Source organism: Delphinapterus leucas, chromosome 14 (assembly GCF_059928025.1).
Source record: "Delphinapterus leucas isolate spDelLeu-1000000601 "Yukka" chromosome 14, BTC_Dleu_Yukka2, whole genome shotgun sequence".
In the NCBI taxonomy this organism is placed as follows: domain Eukaryota; kingdom Metazoa; phylum Chordata; class Mammalia; order Artiodactyla; family Monodontidae; genus Delphinapterus; species Delphinapterus leucas.
The window spans coordinates 83,665,391-83,686,997 of NC_143142.1; positions in this window are offsets into that span (position 1 = coordinate 83,665,391).

The window sequence follows — 21,607 nt, forward strand, 5'->3', positions numbered from 1 at the left end:
TGACCTCCTGCAAAACTCCACCCCGGTGACAGGCTCTTACAATTTTACACCCCCTCTCCCTTCTACAGTGTGCCCTGAGTGGTCCACGAGGAGTTTCACCAGCATGGAGTGGCTCATTGTGTGGCCCTCTGGCCCTCACTGCGGGCAGGTGCCTCAGCAACAGAATAGGCACATGCAAAAGAAAACACACATCTAGACAATGAGTCTTAAAATTAGTGACCACATTTTCCATCAACAGCCTCATGATCTAAACCATTGATTTATTAAGTCCCCGAGGCTGGGGGCCAGATCACTCAGGGCCTTCACTTGTGGTGATACATTAGCAGACACATCAGGTGGGAACGCACAATATTCTGTTTGGATAATGGCACAGGTGCCTCCTTTTGAGGCAGTAATGATGTCCAAGGCTATTCTATTTGGAGGACTGCACTTCTCATTAGAGACAGTTTGTGTTCAGTAAGGACAGGCTTTTTTGGTTATCATTCAGGGCTTGCTGGGTGAATTTAGTACAGGCTGTAGGGTCCTTCAGTCCAAGGGAGGGAACAAAGAAGGCAGACAAAAGATCATACCAGTGGGAAACAAACAGAACATGTCCACCTGGCCTTGGGGAGAGGGAGGTTGGCAGCTTTAGGAGCTTGACCTGGTTGTTCATGCCATACATGTTGGCTGGGGACACCAGCACCATCAGTTGTGAGGACACAGACTGGGGGTGAGATATGCCAGACCAGGACCCCCTACCTTCTCGTCTCTTTCCAGGTGTGTGTTCCACTCCAGGTGTAATGCGCTTTGGCAGGTCCATCTTGCAGCAGGACAGTGTTACCCCAGTGGAGACTGAGTAGTCCCGTCACCCAGGGGTAGGAACTAGCTCACCCATCCTCGTGGGACATCCCATTACAAAGTCCCAAGCGTGACGGGGCTTCGTGTCCTCAGCAGCACAGCATCTTGATCCGGGGTAAGGGTGACTTTCCTCCCCTCGCGGTGTTGGGTGTCTTAGCAGGGGTTCCAGGCTGGCATATGGAAAACAGGCCCTCCTGGTCAGTCATTCAACTGTATTAAAGCCTGAAACAGTACTTTAGTCCACGTGGCCAGGGTGGTTTTACCTGTTAGGAATTTAATCGGCTGTTTAATATTCCATTTTTCCATTCTACCAAACCTGCTGCTTGTGGATTAAAAGGGAGATGGACCCTCCACTCAATGTCATGGTTTCTTGCCAAGTCTTACACAAGATGAGCTTTGAAACGTGACCCCCAATCACTGTCTATCCAAGTAGGGTATCTGTACATGGTTCTCAGTCTCTCTAATCCCCTAACGGGAGCAACCTGGTTTGCATGGCAACAGGAGAAAGCTTGGGTTAAGCCACATACAATGCCCACACAAACCAAGTATATTTAGAACCCTCACTCAGAGGGAGGGATCCAATATCATGAATTTGCCAATCCCTCATCCTTTGGGAACTCCAGTGGATGGCCTGGACTACTTTGGCAGTTGCCTTGGGCTTTTAGAACACACAGGACATGCTGTTACTGCCTTAACTGAGCCACTGTATTCTGAGGACAATCTGGCATCCTTGGCAATATACCACCCCACCTGGGTTCTGTGGTGGCTGCTCTTCCTGTTCATTCCATCTGCTCTATCTGCTGAAGGGTCAGTTTCTTGGGCTTGTGTCCAAGCTAGGGCATCAGTTTCCTGATTGCCAGGGGGTGTTGGTTCCTTAGGAATTGGGACATGGGAACAGTGAGGACTACCTCAGGCTATTGTAGGTGAACCCAAGTGTCCCTCCACACATTCTGACCCCATAAGGGCCCACTCATGACTCATCCACTCCTCAGCATTCCCTTTTCTAAGCCCAGTTGTCAGAGCACAGTGTTGACAGCCCCGGTTCCTGAGGGATCGCCAGCCAAACCTCTCTGTGTTCTGCCCACTGGCTGTTGCAGATTATCCTTCCTGAGATGCTCCATCTGGAGGAGCGCTGTGTACACTGCGGGAGCTGTTGCTCTGTGGGGTACATCAGGTTCCCTTCTGGCTGGTACCAGCATCCTAGGGACACTGTCCTCTTCTGTTGTCTCTGCCACAGTGTCTGACCCATACATCCCAGAGTCACAGACAAATCTAGCACAAATGGCAGCCCTGCTTGGGACGCACCCAGAGCTTTGATCTGCTTCCCTGGTATCTTTGCCTTTTCCACAGAACTCCCTTCTCTGATCCCCAGGCCCACATGTTCCTTTTCCTTACCAGGCAAAATGAGGGATAGAAGCTCTGTTCCAAGAGGAGGAAAAAGTCCCCCAAAACCCTACACAGACTTGCATCGTCTTTACATTGTTAGGAGTTGGTTAGGCTTCCACTTTAGCAAACACAGCTTCTGGGACAAAATGTGTCTTACTCAACCAAATGACTCCCAGAAGTCTAGGGTCATCTCTGGGCCTTGAATTTTCAGTGGGTTCACTGCCTGTCTTCTCCCTCACAGATTTTCCAGCCAAGCCTGCAGAGCATCCTGCAGCAGAGGCGAGTCTTCACTTGTTAGCAATAGATCATCAATGTGATGGGCCCATTTTACTGATGTGGGAAGGAGGGTGTAGATGGGTCTCGGTCAGGCCACCATCCTCATGACATATTGAAGGGCCATGCAGGTGGCCTTGGGGGAGCACTTGGAAGGTCTGTCCTTGCCTCTCTGATGTGAAGGCAAATTGATCTTGTGACTCAGAGGCAGTGGTGGGCTGAGAAAGGCATCTGCTAAGTGCGGTCCAGCATGGCACACTCCTAGGATCGTGGCCAAGGCATCTGAGATGGTGGTGATGCTGGGCACAGTCGTGTGGATGGGGGCACCACCTGGCTCAGTTCTCAGTGGTTCATGGTCATCATCCTCCAGGAGCATCTGGCTTTTTTACCAGCCGTACAAGCTGTAGAAAGCACTACTGGCAGGGTGTACAATATCAACTAAGGATAGTTCTTAGATGGTTACTCCTATTTCCTTATGCTCCCCCAGGAAATTTTTGTTATTTGGTAGTTACCACTCATTTCGAGGGTGACAGGCTTACTGGTTCCCAGATGGCATTCAGTACTGGTTCTTCAGCACTGGTTTGATTACTGTAACCTGGAGGAAGTTAGAGATTGACCTTGCAGAATATCAATACCCAATATGTTCTCTGGTATTGGAGAGATAAAAGCCTCATCATCTTGGCAGAGATAACAGCCAATCTTCAGTGTTCTCCATGACCTCCCCTAACAAAGACTTAAACTTCTTAGAAGAGAAAAGAAGAAACAAAACCCAAAGTTAGCAGAAGGAAAGAAATCATAAAGATCAGAGCAGAAATAAATGAAATAAAACAAAGAAAACAATAGCAAAGATCAAGAAAACTAAAAGCTGGTTCTTTGAGAAGATAAACAAAATTGATAAACCATTAGCCAGACTCATGAAGAAAAAGAGGGAGAGGACACAAATCAATAAAATTAGAAATGAAAAAGGAGAAGTTACAGCAGACACAGCAGAAATACAAAGCATCCTAAGAGACTACTACAGCAGCTCTATGCCAATAATGGACAACCTGGAGGAAATAGACAAATTCTTAGAAAGGTATAAACTTCGAAGACTGAACCAGAAAGGAATAGAAAATATGAACAGACCAGTCACAAGTAATGAAATTGAAACCATGATTAAAACTCTTCCAACAAACAAAAGTCCTGGACCAGATGGCTCCACAGGTGAATTCTATCAAACATTTAGAGAAGGGCTAACACCCATCCTTCTCAAACTCTTGCAAAAAATTGCAGAGGAAGGAACACTCCCAAACTCATTCTATGAAGCCACCATCACCCTGATACCAAAACCAAAGATACTACAAAAAAAGAAAATTACAGACCAATATCTCTGATGACTATATATGCAGAAATCCTTAACAAAATACAAACACACAGAATCCAACAATATATTAAAAGGATCATACACCATGATAAAGTGGTATTTATCCCAGGGAGGCAAGGATTCTTCAATATATGCAAATCAATCAATGTGATACACCATATTAACAAATTGAAGTATAAAAACCATATGCTCATCTCAGTAGATGCAGAAAAAGCTTTTGACAAAACGCAATACCCATTTATGATAAAATCTCTCCAGAAAGTGGGCATAGAGGGAAACTACCTCAACATAATAAAGGCCATATATGACAAAGCCACAGCAGACATCATTCTCAATGGTGAAAAACTGAAAGCATTTCCTCTAAGATCAGGAACAAGACAAGGATGTCCACTCTCACCACTATTATTTAACATAGTTTTTGAAGTCCTAGCCACGGCAATCAGAGAAGAAAAAGAAACAAAAGGAATACAGATTGGAAAAGAAGAAGTAAAACTGTCACTGTTTGCAGATGACATGATACTATACATAGAGAATCCTAAAAATGCTACCAGAAAACTACTAGAGCTAATCAATGAATTTGGTAAAGTTGCAGGATACAAAATTAATGCACAGAAATCTCTTGCATTCCAATACTCTAATGATGAAAAATCTGAAAGAGAAATTAAGAAAACACTCCCATTTACCACTGCAACAAAAAGAATAAAATATCTAGGAATAACCCTACCTAGGGAGACAAAACACCTATATGCAGAAAACTATAAGACACTGATGAAAGAAATTAAAGATGATACCACCAGATGGAGAGATATACCATGCTCTTGGATTGGAAAAATCAATATTGTGAAAGTGACTATACTACCCAAAGGAATCTACAGATTCAGTGCAATCCCTATCAAATTACCAATGGCATTTTTTACAGAACTAGAACAAAAAATCTTAAAATTTGTATGGAGACAGAAAAGACCCGAATAGCCAAAGCTGTCTTGAGGGAAAAAAACAGAGCTGGAGGAATCAGACTCCCTTACTTCAGACTATACTACAAAGCTACAGTAATCAAGGCAATATGGTACTGGCACAGAAAGAGAAACATAGGTCAATGGAACAAGATAGAAAGCCCAGAGATAAACCCAAGCACCTGTGGTCAACTAATCTATGACAAAGGAGGCAAGGATATACAATGGAGGAAAGACAGTCTCTTCGATAAGTGGTGCTGGGAAAACTGGACAGCTACACGTAAAAGAATGAAATTAGAACACTCCCTAACACCATACTCAAAAATAAACACAAAATGGATTTGAGACCTAAATGTAAGACCAGACACTATAAGACTCTTAGAGGAAAACATAGGAAGAACACTCTTTGACATAAATCACAGCAAGATCTTTTTTGATCCACCTCCTAGAGTAATGGAAATAAAAACAAAAATAAACAAATGGGACAGTGAAACTTCAAAGCTTTGCACAGCAAAGGAAACCATAAACAAGACGAAAAGACAACCCTCAGAATGGGAGAAAATATTGCAAATGAATCAACGGACAAAGGATTAATCTCCAAAATATATAAACAGCTCATGCAGCTCAATATTAAAGAAACAAACAACTGAATCCAAAAATGGACATAAAACCTAAATAGACATTTCTCCAAAGAAGACATACAGATGGCCAAGAAGCACATGAAAAGCTGCTCAACATCACTAATTATTAGAGAAATGCAAATCAAAACTACAATGAGGTATCACCTCACACCAGTTAGAATGGGCTTCATCAGAAAATGTACAAACAACAAATGCTGGAGAGGGTGTGGAGAAATGGGAACCCTCTTGCACTGTTGGTGGGAATGTAAATTGATACAGCCACTATGGAGAACAGTATGGAGGTTCCTTAGAAAACTAAAAGTAGAATTACCATATGATCCAGCAATCCCACTACTGGGCATATACCCAGAGAAAACCATAATTCAAAAAGACACATGCACCCCAATGTTCATTGCAGCACTATTTACAATAGCCACGTCATGGAAGCAACCTAAATGCCCATCAACAGACGAATGGATAAAGAAGTTGTGGTCCCTATATACAATGGAATACTACTCAGCCATAAAAAGGAACGAAATTGGGTCATTTGTTGAGACGTGGATGCATCTAGAGACTGTCATACAGAGTAAAGTAAGTCAGAAAGAGAAAAATAAATATCGTATATTAACACGTGTATGTGGAACCTAGAAAAATGGTACAGATGAACCGGTTTGCAGGGCAGAAATTGAGACACTGATGTAGAGAACAAAAGTATAGACACCAAGGGCTGAAAGCCGCGGGGGTTGGGGATGGTGGTGTGCTGAACTGGGAGATTGGGATTGACATGTATACCATGATGTGTATAAAACTGATGACTAATAAGAACCTGCTGTATTAAAAAATAAATAAAATTAAATTAAAAAATTAAAAAAAACATAGAAAATTTTTGAGATCTTAGGTTAGGCGAAGTTTTTATAGAACATATATAAAAAGCAGAACCCCTAAAAAATGAGTAATTCAATTTAACTCCCTGCTCGTTGAAAGACACTGAAAAGAAAATAAAAAGACAAACCACAGACCTGAAAGATAATGTTTGTAAACAGGTATCTGATGGGAGAGTGTATCAATAATACAGAAAGAACTGAAACATACTCATTAAAATATTTGAACAGATGCCTTACCAAAAAGAAATGATTTGCAGAGCAAACACATAGAAAGGTGCTTTCCATCAGTATTCATCAGAAAAATTCACATTAAACTCACCATGAGATACTACTACACAGCTACTAGGAGAGCTAAAATTAAGCAACAACAACAAGAAAAATTGGCAACACCAAATGCTTGAGTGTGCAGAGCTGGATCCCTTCTACATTGTTGATGGGGTGCAATGGCACAGTCTCTTTGAATAGTCTTAGATATTTATCCAACAGAAATGTAAAAAATATGCACACAGAGATTTGAACATGAATGTTTATAACAGCTTCATTCATTATAGCCACATACTGGAAACAGCCCAACTATCCACCAGTTTATAAAGAGATATACAAATTGGGACATATTGATTTAAAGAAATACGGGCTGAGCAATAAAATGGAGTGAACTGCTGATGAATAACAGGATTAATTTCAGAAGTGTTTTGGTGTGTGAAAAAAGCCAGGTCGTTTGTAAAAGATTCTAAAAAGGCAAGACTGTAAATACAGAGATCAGTAGCTGCCAGAGCCTGGGGGGTGAGGGATTGACTGTAAAGGAGCAGGAGTTAATTGTTCTTTAAAATTAATTCCTATTGGAGTGCAGTTGATTTACAATGTTGTGTTAGCTTCTGCTGTACAGCAGAGCGAATCAGCTATACATACACATAGATCCACTCTTTTTTGAAGTTAATTTTTGAAGTTATAGAAAGGTTTTCTGTCTCAACGGGGGTGGTGATTATCCTTTATAATTGTCACAGCTCAGCAAGCTTCACACTAAAGATGGGCGAATTGCACTGTTTGTGAATCGAATTTCATTAAAACTGACTTAAAATTTCATCATAGCAAAATGTATAACCATACTTTTAGAGACATTCAGGAAATTATCACATGCATTTTCTTGAGCTAGGAAAAGTGTTTCAAATTGTTTCACTAATTTTCTTCTCTTTATTCTTAGAAATTTTCCATTTCCATTATCCTCTCCTTTTATATAACTTAGGTTTGGGTCTTTTCATTGACCAGAAAATAAAAATAATCTGCTCCGTGTTAGGCTTCTGTGGGTCTCCGTACCTGCAAGAACCCAGCCAGTGCCTTCAATCTTCTCACCACTGGAGGCCACGTTTGATACGTCTTTCCCACCTCAGCGGGTGTGAGCTGACGGTCCACAGTGGAGGGCTGCCAAGTCCTAACAGCGACTTTCCACAAAGGTAGCCTTTGAGGTCTGTAGTTGCCAGGGCTCCTGGCACGACCAACTTTGAATACACCACTGCTTTAAAACAAAGAATTTTAAAATAGGGTTGATCTATTGGATTGAGACATGGATTATAAGCCATCTTGACATAAGAGAAGGCGACATTTTCTCTATGATACAAATTTTAGAGATAGAATAAATAAGTTTAAATATACTACAGTTTATAGATAGAATAAATAAGTTTAAATATACTACAGTTTATTTATTTATTTATTTTTTAGTAGTCTATCATGTACTTGAGGAGAAAATGAGAAAACCTGGACCAGTAATAAAACATTGACATTGATTGGCTCATGGAAACCCAAAGGGTCAAAATGGTCACCCCATTAAAGTGGGGTCTAAAGGAGTCAGGGGCATCTTGACTCAACTGTGGCTCACAGTGATCATGTCTCCAGTACCCACATGTATATTTGGGGCTGATATATTTAGCAGCTGCAATAACCTCATTTTGGTTTCCTGTGTACTGGTAAGACCCATCAGTGTAAGGAAGCCCTGAAATTGCACCCAAGTCAAGGTAGTAAATGAAAACCAATTATTACATCCTAAGTGAGAGAGTGGAAAGTAGTGTCACCGTTAAAATGGTGGGGTGCAGAAGTGGTGGTCACCATCACACCTCTGTTTAATTCACCAGTCTGATCTCTGCAAAAACCAGAGGAAGCCCAGAGAATGACTAGAGAAGGTTGTACCTTCCAGAAGCCATTGGCCTCACTGAATATTGGAATGCACTGTTAAAGGCAAACTTACATGGCAAGGCAGTACTCTGAGTGCATGTGGTTCTGTCCTTCAGGGCGCCATATTTGTAATATGTCAAAGATTTCTCTATGGTGATTCTTTTTTGTTTTTTTTTGCGGTACACGGGCCTCTCACTGTTGTGGCGTCTCCCGTTGCGAATCACAGGCTCCGGATGCGCAGACTCAGCGGCCATGGCTCACGGGCCCAGCCGCTCCGCAGCATGTGGGATCCTCCCGGACCGGGGCACGAACCCGTGCCCCCTGCATCGGCAGGCGGACTCTCAGCCACTGCGCCACCAGGGAAGCCCCTCTATGGTGATTTTTGCTTAATAAAAAAAACATGGGTTTGGGAATCAAGGAGTGGACACATAAGTGGCTTTGCTCTCCATGAATCCCAATGTCCCACGGAAGGATTTAGCGTTTACCATCCCCACTTCTCTGGCTCTAGGAAACTGAAGTTTCCATGCTCCAAGGAGACACGCTCTTGGTGGAGGACATAGCAAGAGCCCCATTGGTCCACAAGGTAAAGCTACTGCCAGGGAACTTACGGTTTCGTGAGTACAGGGGCCATGAGGCAAGGAGGAGTGCCCGCATTGGCGGTAGTTATTGACGCGGGCAGAAGGAGCGATTGGGGCTGCCGTCTCGCCATGCACCGGGGCGGAACACATCCAGAAATGAGGCGGGTGCCTGGTGTTCCCGTCCCCTGCCTAACAGTAACGGCATGTGGAGTAATGGGCAGACATAGACTATTGAAAGTGCAGACAGTTAGTTCCGCTAATAGCTGAGGGAAAGGGAAAATTCTGTATGAGTAATGGAGGAGGGAGAGGATGAAGACCCGTTGTGGCCTCAAGGTCAACTCCCATGATGGTGACTGTGATGTTTTCCTTGAACCACCCTGTTGTAAGTTCTCCCCCCACGTGGAGCGGCTGTCTGAACCCGTGTGTGGAAGCACATCTGCTTGGTGCAGGGCGAGGGGGGCAGAGTGGTGGCCATGACAACGCAGCGCCCAGATCTCCTGCTTTAGGGAGCGTGGTTGAGAGAGAACCCCAGATACTGTTTGGAGCCCACCACGAGTTCGCATCACAGCTCTGCTCCCAGCGGGCTCCTCCAGCCAGTGCCTCGGGACAGCTGGGCTTCTCAGGCCTGCTCCCTCCCGCCGTCCAAGGGGCTCCTCTGAGGAGCAAGGTGGGCTCGAACACACCGCCCTGGGTCGGTCGGAACTCTCCTACATCTGCGCTGCTGCAGGTGTGAGAAAGCAGCTGCCCTTCTCTCCTGCCCTTCTTCACAGGGCTCAGACGCCCCTGTGGCCTGAGGACTTTCCTCGGTATCTCCATCCTCTTCTCTTTTTCTGCTTTTTCCTCCCACATGTTCACCACAAAAATCTCTCTTGCGCATCTTATCACGTCTTGGTGTCTGCGTCTTGAAGAACCTGAAACAGGGCAGTAATTACGAGCTTCAAGCTGGTTTCTGTTATTTTATTGTGTTACTTGTGAATGACCAGTGTTATTCCAATGTGGGAGCATATTTTCAGCCCCTAGTCAATGTAGAAACTGACTGATGCCTCCAAATTTCTTGTCACCAAGGAGCCTAAATGCTCAAGGGAACAAAGGCTCCACGGGCTTTCAGTTAGAGAAAAGTGATTATCAGCTGCAGTGCGTATCTGCTGAACATGTTTTAGGGCACATTTTAATTCATTCCCCAATTTCATATAACCCTTTGCTCAGCCCCCCCGTGGAATTTGGAGAAGAGCAGATCAGCATATTCTCTCAGAAGCAAACTTTCGAGAAAGTCTGTATGAGAATATTTAATATTTCCTGAAGCTCAAAAAATTCTCGATGAGTTAGAATACTGTTTTGGGGACTTCCCTTGGAATTAAAATTTGAAAACTAACACAAACATCTATATTTCATGTTTTCCTTTGGGCCACTTTGATTATGTGCTGTTATATTTTTGATAGAGCTTTTGAAAGACTATATTTAAAGGAGTCAATAATACAAATTAATGATCCTTCAGAAAACAGAGGATTATGTGGTATTTCTGGATACTTCGAGTGAGCATAATTTTGTTCATGATGCTTTTTAACTATATCACTTATATAGGAAATGTCTAGATCCTTTGAAATATTATATTCAAATCATGAGCATCCTCTCTCCTTTTTTCTCTTTTGAACCTCAAGTCATATAAATACACCAGAAAAAAAAAAAAACTAAACCAAATTTGTTGAGATAATAATAATAACCTTTTATACGTTTTTGCTACATCTTATCATTTTTGGGGGTGTATTGAGTCGATACAGAAATCAAAATGCATGGGTCTTATTCTCAGGAGCTTTGGTTATGCGCATCTGGGATCTTCCTGTCTGCACTTTTATGACTTTAAGCCACTGACTTTAATGTGATACATAACATTCAGTTTTGTAGGCTGCTGAAGTCACACTCACCTACGAACCCTCAGCAGAGAAGAAACTTTATTATGTGCACAAAGTGATCATTACTGACAGACCAGAGAAGAGACTTATTACGATGTGTGTAACGTGGTTAGCCTGCACAGAAATTTTGCACGTTTGTAGATGAAATTTGGGGTAGAAAATACCCATTAGACCATCACCATCTACCCTATAACATTACTAGTTTTAAGTACTTTTGTTTAGAATTTTAGTCAGTCATTCTAGTTTTAAAGTAAATCTAGCGTAAGTGACAAAAATATATAAGCACAATTTTTAGTAGCTCCTCTTTCCTCAGCCAGCTAGGTTAAATTGCACTTTTCAGCCTTGTTCATTGTCCTGAAAGATGTGCTGGGTGATAATTAAAACCACACATACCAAAGGATGGAAGAAAAGACTAGAGCAATTTAATAAGGATAAAGTTGGGGAATTGCATTTCAGCTTAATGATATCACATACTCCACATCTCCTTTAAGGACTGTTTGATGTCCCTAATTAACTGGTCATTAGTGACATCAGTCCCCCTGCTGGCTTTAATCAAGGTTCAAACTTAAAGCACAGGGAGCGCTAACTATTCTCCAAGGCACATAAATTAGCTCAGAACGTCTCTCTTCAGGTAGAGTCTGTGAAAGCCACTTAACAGTCCATTTTCTTGCTACACCCAAGAGAACAAGTGAAGGAGTGTTCTGGTGTCAAGGTGTGCACTTCAGCACCTAGTAATTACCAAGGGATTTTTATAGCAGCCAAATTAAGTCAATTAAATGTAATACAGACAATTCATTTTTACATATTGAGAAATTAAAGTATATCCGGGAGGGGGAAATACAGATGAAAAATCACTGATTAGACTTTGAAAGAAAATACTAGTCTACCTTACATTTCAACATCTCGTAATATGTGACAAGGAAAATAATAGTTGTATCATCAATGATTGGGGTGTTCAGGTGGATTAATTAGAACATAGATGGGCTCTATTACATGCTTCCCATCACAGTATCTTACATAGTTATCACAGTATCTTAGAAAGTTTTCACAGTTTTGAGCCTTTTACTGCTTCTTTATATTCTCCACTACAGAGTGTGCATTACAGGAAATGATTGAAATTATGTATCTGCAAATTCCAAAGCACTAACTATGTGTACCTCTAAAATTGTTAAATTTTCACACAGTCTCCAGACATGAGAGCTCCCACTATCCCTGGTTTTCCAGGTTTAACCATTGGCAGATCCCCTGTACTTTTTACTCACGTTTCACTAACTGATCATTCCTGCAAAATTCACTGAAGTGATAGATACTGTTTTACATCCATTTCTAGCTGTCAAGAACTATGAAGGGTTTCAGATTTTACCTTACTGCGTGCTAACAAGTAAGATTGCAGTGGTATTACGGATGTTGGGAAAAGACACAAGACCCCTGGGTTGCAGATCAAAGACTATATACTACTCAAGGCAAAAGCAGTTGTCAAAGGATAGGGTGGCCACATCCATTCCTGCATCCCAATTACCCGCTGTGCAGTACAGGTGGCCTAAGATGGAATCCGGTGTTGGGTTGCATTTCAGGAGAGTGCCACCTGAGCCTTATTAGTGGCCTGTAATATATTCAAACATGCCCCTTTTCCGAGAGGAGCGGTCACCTCAGCCCTCAAGTTTGCTCACTGGAAACACAGCTTAGAGAAGTGGTCTAAAAAAAGAGAAGTCACATCCTTGCAGTCTTGGCATCCCAGCAAGACACGGAGGAGTGCAAGGGACCCACGGAAGAATGTGTTCCAACACTAGCTTCCATGGCATCCTGCCACCAGCCTTGTCATTACCAAGTTCATCATTTGTTTCCTTTCCTCCAGGACCTCAAGATACCATGTATCCTGTACAATATAGCCATACTAATTGTCCAAAGGCTTTTATAGAATTTTGTCACTCTCATTTAATACCCTCCAATACTGCGTACTTAGACTGCTGATTGTGGGTGTGTGTGTAAAATTCTAGCATGCAAAACTATTCTCCCCATTAAAACACAATAGCCACGAAATCATGTAAATTCAACAATCCCTTGCAAATTTCATTAATTCAGATGACAATTTAGATTTATTAGGGAGAGGTACATGCTTTTTGAGACACTAAACACAGGTAATATATATTTACTATGTAATAGAATTACATATACATTTTAATATTTGAAATTTTCAAAATATAAGAGAAGTACCCCAAATCTAAATTTTCTTACTATGTCTGACATAATTCAAGGTATATAATTAAACTACAAATTTATATCTTGCATATTATCCTGAAAAGTGTTTAGAAGTTTAATAGTCCTTACTGGGAAATCTTATTTGAATATCTAATTTGTAGATTTATATCACCAGAACGCAATTTAAAAATTGAAAGGCCCAAATCAGTCTCTCTCTACCCCAACATTTCCACTCTAATTTTCTTATGTTTCTTTATTTATCTAAGAATTTAATATATTTGGGGTATTATATCAAAGACCAAAAGCTAAAACTGATTCTATTCTAGCCTAGGCACAGGAATCTGTCTACATTTTCCACGTGGTTGCATACACTTTTTGTTTTTAATAACTTTGTCTTTAAAAAGAAAGGGATGTTAAGAAGGGTGGTTTTTATTTATTGTCCTGCCTTTAAGTACTGTCCGTATTTCCAAAAACTACTTTGTGAGCATCTGCGGATAGAGTATTAGTGAATCAGGAAGCTTGATATTTATCAAAACGTTCTCTACTCTCTACGCTGCTCAACCTTATTCTCCATTCATTTAATTGCTTCTCTTTGGATACTCCTGGGTGCACATGATATGTTCATTTATTCCACCTGAAAGAGTGGCATATTTTGTTTTTCAAAAATGATGAAGCTATATTAAAATCCCTCTTGACTCTTAATATACCTCAATCTGACATGCGACTGAACTTTTCCATCCTTGATACCTTGCTACGTTCCTAGTTTTAATAATACTACTCTTTGACTTCTAAATTATTTTTGAAGAACATTTTATATAACTTTTCAATTGCATTGTATATTACCTTAAACTTTGGAAGTGTAAATTAACCTCCCTGCGGGGGTAAACCTCACAACTCACCCTGTACCCTTCCCTTGTCTTTGCCCAGCACATCCACCCAAATGGGGAGCTTCCTCTCCAGAGTACTTTGAGAATCAGCCTTGGTGTGGTATAAAAGCCTAGGACTGCCTCCTAAAGAGAATTAGAAAATATGTATCTGTCTTGAGATCACAGAGAGGCATGTGAATTTTTGTTGCTGATTTTATATTAAATAGTTGAACAACACTTTCTCATCTTATTTAGGGTATATCAGCATTTCATTAATGTTGAATCTTTATATTCTGCACCTACAAGCTTAAAAGCAGTATTTTTCTGTAAAAATAAAATATTGCAGGTAACTTATAAAACTATTTATTTAAAGCGTATCTTCTGTATTTGTCAAGCAATACAGGGAAATGAAGATTTAGGACTTGATTTAAAGCAGAGTTATAAAGCCTCTGGACCCCTTGGTAATATGAAAGCTAGTTAGCAGTCAGCCTGTGCAGCACGAATCAGCAACACCTCGGGGGACAGGGCTTGGGTAAGGTCGGGATGCATACTGATTCAGGTGCCATGAAATGAATTTAACCCCCAGGCAATCCTATGAACTTGACTTTTTGGGGGCGCCATTTCTGCGGCATGCACACTCACATACAACATGCAGTCACACTGGTGGGCATCGTGGCACTCAGAGCTAATATTCCAGTGTCCATTCTCACCTGTACTGTCCCAGATCTTATAGGACAACACGGATGCCCAGTTAGAGACCACAATTCCTAGCTTCCTTTAAGGTTAGATGTGACCATATCACTAGTTTTGTCCATTGGGATATGAGCGGAAAGATTGCCTTGGACTTGATCATTCCCACTTTCTGTTGACTGGGGGTGCACAGGACCGGAGCAGACCCCTTGAACCCAGAGAAGGGCATCAAATGGGTTAGAGTCAGAGCCCCCATCAACCTGGAATACGACGTCCTGTGGAATAAAGCACAGACTGTTACAGTGGTGGAAAAAAAGCTCTGTTTTGTTTGAGCCGCTGTATTTTGAGCTCATTTTGTTGGAACAACTAATTCTATATCATATGAATAGAAGCAAGATACCATAATTAGATTTGGTTGATATTGTCATATTTTATTCTTGCCTGCCGAGTGCTGAGCTATCACACACATCATTGTCGGTACCGGGTGTCACAGTCTGTGCGTGGGAGGAGCTGAGCCAGTCCTATCTATCTATATTGCTTCCAATTTTACAGAAAGTTGGTTATATCTACATCCCACCTGCTCTCATCATAGTTTCCTTTTCCATTTGACCAACTCCCAGATTTTTTCTCCTTGACTTTTGTCCCTCTTGTCCAAAATTACATCCCAATTGACAAAGCCGCCTAGACTCTCTCTAAGTGTTCTTCCTTTCACATGTTTTTCTTACTATTGCTGATATCACTCTACATATTCAATTTTATCATGCAATTTTATTATATTTTCAGTAAACATGCTTAATTTGTTACCTTTTTCCCAAAGTGTTTCTACTAACTTGTTTCATTTTTTTAGAATGGCATCCCTCTAATATCATATTGCTCCTTTGGAATCTCTTGAATTAAAAGTGTTACTTTGTCTAGTCATAAAATAATGGTTTGGGATTTTCTCTTCTGAAGGAGAGAATAAATTTAGAGGTGGAGGCAGTTGAGAGAACAATCATTTATATTGGATTTGATTTTAGCCACAATTATGCCAATGGTGAAAATGCACGTACTGGGTTATGATGTGCATTAATAGAATAAGCTGGTACAAATTCCTTCTTGATTCAGAATACTTATTACTGACCAGGCCCAACTCTTTTCATTGAAACAAATTTGTAATAAAAGTATATTCTATTTAATCAAAATACCTAAACTGACTCAAGCAGACAGATAAGCCATTAGTCTCAAAGCCATTTTGAAACAAATGCAAACTTTTAGAAGACAGACCCATATCTTCGTTATAATTTTGTCCTGGAGCATGCATCTACCTAGCACATAGAGTTCCACAATTTTTTAGAAAATTTAATGGAATATCCTCTTCTTTCCTCATACGGCTTGGGGCCACCCATCATAGTCTTGAATTAGAACAGCACATAATCATCTCTCCATTTGTTATCTACCATCATCTATTGTTTTAAATGCTGGGACATATACATATAGATTGTCTAGGAATCAGTAGCAGATGGTAGCATGCCAGAAACATAAATCAAGCCAAAGAAAGTAGGAGTAAATAAAAGAATAAAGGCTGGGTTTCAGGCAGTAAAGACAGCCATTTACTGGGATCGATGCCATATCCAATGGAGGGTAAAATGAGAGCATTTTCTTAATTATTGACAGAAACACAGAAGTGGTGGAAGTTCAGAGAAGAGAGGAATATGATGGATTTCGAGAAAGTACACAGGTGGCGAAGAGCTTAGCTGATAAGGGCCTTTTCGGACTGCTACAGCTCTCCTGGTTTTGATTACATTGCCTACCTTACTCAGTACCTTTCCAATAGTCAATGATGTTAATACATGCCATTGTCCTAGGGTTACGTGATGTTTGATTCCTTTCTTGTAGCAGCATCTCCTCCAGCGTTAAACTTCCCCCTTGATTTTCAGGCATCCCCTCTCCCTCTCTTCACCACCCACCACCCTTGTGACACTCACACAACACACCACACACTGGCCCCACTATGAGAAGCGAGTGTATTCTACTGGGGTCATTGGAGAACCCTCAGTAAGGATGCATCGCCTGGCCTTTCTCCTTCAGGATTTTAGGAATAAAATTGCACAGGGACCTTGTATTTTTGAGGTCTCTTGTCCTTGCAAAGTTCCTGCCAAACTTCCAGTGTCAATTTTCTCACTTAATAAAATTGATATTAGAATGTCCATTTGCTCACACTTTAATATATTTCTCACTGGGTCACAACTTACACGAGGAGGCAACATGATCTTTATTGGATTAAGATCTGGGATACCTCAAAACTCTCCAGCTTCAAATTTACTTTTCTAATTTAAGAATTTTTATTCTCATTTGTCTTAAGTCAGTCACAGATACAGCCCTAGGATTGTCGGTATTTTTTTAGCAAATAAATACCGCCAGCATTTGTTCTGAGTGCTTCACATGTATTAACTCACAAAGTCATATGATGTTGATTCTACTACTTCCATCCCTGGTTTACAAATGAGGATACCGAGGAGCAGAGATAATCTGTGATTTTCCAAAGATCCCACTGTTCATAAGTAACAAAGCTGGAAATAGAAGCTAGGCAGCCTGTGACAAAGGGCTCAGTACTGCATTAACCACTCTGCCAACTCTGGATCCAAGTGTTGCCATATTAACATTTTGCTTTGGAAGCTGCAGCTACTTTATTTGTCATTCCCTCTTGCTACAGATACAATTATTCTTTTCTGATATCAAGATCTTTAATCCCTTTGCTCAGCTCTATTCTCTAAGGATATTAGTTCCAATTACAGAAGACCTTCCAAAACAAGACTGGACAATTCACCTTGTTATTTCCTCATGCTCACGTTTCCAGTTTCTGTCATAAGGGCTACTAAACATAAAATTCCAAGAAGAGGGAAAAGAGGAAAACACCGGTCATGGGAATTCTGTTCTGCTTTCTTCTTGGGTGATGCATGTTGCTTGTGTGGAGAGAACACCACACAGAAAGAAGGCTTTCTGCAGACAGACACCCTAGGGTCCCTGGGTTTTTGGAAGGCAGAAAGGATGAGATTATTTCATGAGCCAACTCAGCGTTGTAGACATATGGAAGAATGCAAACAAGTTCAAGAGTGGTTCAGCTGAAATCAGACTGTTGTTCCCATATGTGAATTCATGCGTGCTGTATATTTTTCTGAAAATGCTTGGAGATAGAGCACCGATGCATGTGCACCCTTAATCCCCATAGAAGTAAAAGTAACTTTGGAAATATCCGAAAGTAGTTTGTCACCTGTTATAAGTAAGGGCATCTATATGATTCATTGTGCAAATTGAGACACTGCTGAGAATGAAAGGAGATGGTATTAATATCACACCAGGACAACAGTACGCCTGGTGCTGACCCAGGCAGACCAGAACAAATGATCCATATTTATAAGATTTGGAATTTTTGTCTATTTCTAAGATTTATTTTTTCCTTTATATTTAATATTTATAAACAGAACTAGGGTCTGAATTAACATTCTCCTTCTGTGGTCATTTTTTTGTGGAAGGTGATATAGTTTCAATTAGTGGGTTTAAACCTTATTTTATATCTGGATGGTTTCATTTGACTTTTTTAAGTTCTGTGTGTTTGTCCCTTTAATAATATATAAAGACATTATATTCAACATTTTTTCATTTTAATAAGCTTACTTTCACATTCTCATCTTGTTCCCTGTTTTAAAAAATTTGCCTTTGTGTCTTTCATTTTTAAAAACAAATCTCTTGTATTGATACAGACATACAGAAAGTGGCATAAATTCTGAATGTTTACCTCAGTGGATTTTCACAGTAAACACACCCATAAAATCGCAAGGCAGATCAAGAAATAGACCCTTAACAGCATCTCACAGAACCCCTGCATGCTTCCTTCTAGGGTTTTCCAGCACAGTTACCATTGTCTATCTTCTATCAATATTGAATACTCTGTCCATTTGTGAGCCGTACATAAGTAGAATCTTAACACATTCCCAAGTTTTCTTTCATTCAACATTATGTTTGCATGACTTTTTCATGCTGAATTGTGTGGCCGTAATTGGTTCATTTTCATAGCTGTACTGTATTTCTTAGTATAAAAACAAATCACCATTTATTTTATCACTCTTTTGATGACAGTTTATAATGTTTCTACTGTTTTGCCGTACATGTCTTCAGTTTTTTTCCAAGGATAGATTTGCAGTGTTTCTTAATCTGGTCATTTCAGGAGAAGACAATGTTTAATATTATAAAACAAGAGCATTTACAATCTTTTCACATCTTATTACATTTCTCAGTGGTGCACAGAGTGTATACTTCCATTTGTATAAGGTTCAAAATTAGCAAAACTAATCTTTACTGCATAAAATTAAGATAGTGGTTACTTCTGGGGTATAAGGAAAGGGAGGAGAGCTTTGGGGATATTAGTAATTCTGTCTTGATATGAGTTTCAGTGGCAGAGGAGTTTACAGTTTGTGAAAATTTATTATGATTTGTGTAATTTTCTAAGTGTATACTATACTTAACATAAGATCTAAAAACTAATTATTGAGTGGGTCAGATTATAATCGCTATGTACAAATCATAGGGCAGTTACCTTTTTATTTCACTGGATGTTTTTCTTACTGGATGCATGAAAATAGATCTTTTCAGCACCTCTTTGGAAAATAATTTGGAAGAGAAGTTGGAAATAAGGGTGTCATATCAACTCAAGATTCTATGGAATCTTACACTTAACAGCTGTGAACAAATATTTGGTAATTCTCCAACCCATTCTCAGGTACTCTGATTTGTTGATTTAACTAATATAATTTTTCTTTTTCTCTAGTAAGAACAATGTTAATAATATTTTTAAGCAAATAAAATAATCCTATTAGAAGAAAAAGCAAAGATGAAAACTATTAGAATTGGGTTAGTTCTCAACTGTGATACATGAGTAGATAAGCAACTCTGACTTGTAAGCAGCTTCTGAGCTACTTGAAAATAGCAGAGAATTATAGGACTAAAGATAGCTAAGAAATTTATCATGTTGCTTATAAACCATCGGCTAGAGCACTATTTGTGTTATCATTTAGAGACGGCAATTTATATGCATCCATTGTTCATCAACATAAATATTTTATACATAACATTTTATTAGTTGGTTATGTATTTTAGTCCTTGATTCTCTTGAGGAGTGTAATGTTATATAACTTTGCTCATTAGCGTTTGCTCTGCCTGTGTCCTGAGGCCACTCACAACAGCTATTTGACTATTACAGCTACAAGTCAGTGCCCTGAGTCCTTTAGCTTGAATGTGTATAAACATATACGGGAATGTATATGTTATGGACTGAATGTTTGTGTCACCCCCAAATTTATGTGTTGATGACCTAAGCCCCCCAGTGTGATGGTAACAGGAGATGGGGCCTTTGGGAGGTGACTAGGTTGAGATGAGGTCCTGAGGGTGGGGCCCCATGATGGGATTGCCGTCCTCCTAAGAAGAGGAAGAGACCAGAGTTCTCTCTCTCTTTCCACGTGCACACAAAGAAAAGCACCTGTGAGGACAAAGAGATGGCGACTATCTCTGAGACAGGAGGAGGACCTTCACCAAGAACCTAAACTTTGCACCTTGATCTTGGACTTCCCAACCTCCAAAAGTGTTAGAAATAAATGTCTATTGTTTAAGCCATCCAGTCTATGACATCTTATAACAAACTGGCTAAGACAACATCTGAATCTTTCAAAAGCCAAAAAGGAGCACCTTGATCAATGAGACTTTTAACATTTTTATTATTTAAAAAAAGTTTTTAAAACTTTTATTGAAGTATAGTTGATTTACAATGTGGTATTAATTTTTGCTGTACAGCAAAGTTATTCTTTTCCATTCTGGTTTATCACAGGATATTGAATATAGTTCCCTGTGCTGTACAGTAGGACCTTGTTGTTTATCCATCCTATATATAATGCATTAGTCACACTGGGTGACTAATAACCAGCTCTAGAGCATTGTTTTTCACGTAAACTAGAAAGCGTAAACATATTATAGTCATAGGCTTCTGCTTCTGCAAAGAACATCTCACTGGGTGGTTCCTTTATTGGTTTATTTTTTTCCCTCTTATTTAACTACTAAGAGAGAAAACATTTCTCATAAGGACACAGAATGAATAGTTGGAGGACCCAGCATTTTGGCTCCCTGAATTTTGTCCACCCGTTTTCAACCTGGCCTGCATGTGTTTGTGTTGTTCTGGGAAGTTATAAGAAAGTATTGTACACTAAACGGTGGAAATTGTAGGGGTACAGATATGTTTTTTATTCTCCACCTGATGCTCATGTTTTATTTCTCATTCCTGCCCCAAATGATTTAAGATTGTGTTTTCCTTATTTGATGAAAACAGTGGAAAGGCTTGACTCCCATGTAGGATTGCTTAATAGATGACATTGAATCCCTAGCCTAACTAAACAAAACTGTGTTTTAAACCTACTCTTCTCTTACTATTTATAATCATCTAACTGCACTCACTTTGCTTAGCCCTTTGATAATCTATCTTGAATTGTTTACCGTTTAAACATCATCATTATGTTAGTTAACAGGATTGAAGAAATGTCAGGAAAGTCTTAATATTTTCCAATAAAGTCTGAGTAGACATTTTGGGCTGAGTTAGTTTGGTCCTCATAAATTAGGCCTCTTGAAAGATAATATTTCAGCCAAAAAATGTATATTTTTCTGTCAGAGAAATAAGAAAAGAAAAGATGAGTGCCCCTAATGGCAGGTTTATTATGAATGCTCTAATATCTGTCAACTCTGAAGAATGAGGTAGCAGGAGTGTGTTTTAAACCCACAACTCTCTTGAGTCTAAAAGTATTCAATAACTTACTCAGCTTGAACAATTTATTATTTTGCAACCCGCTCTATAAGATGACAAGA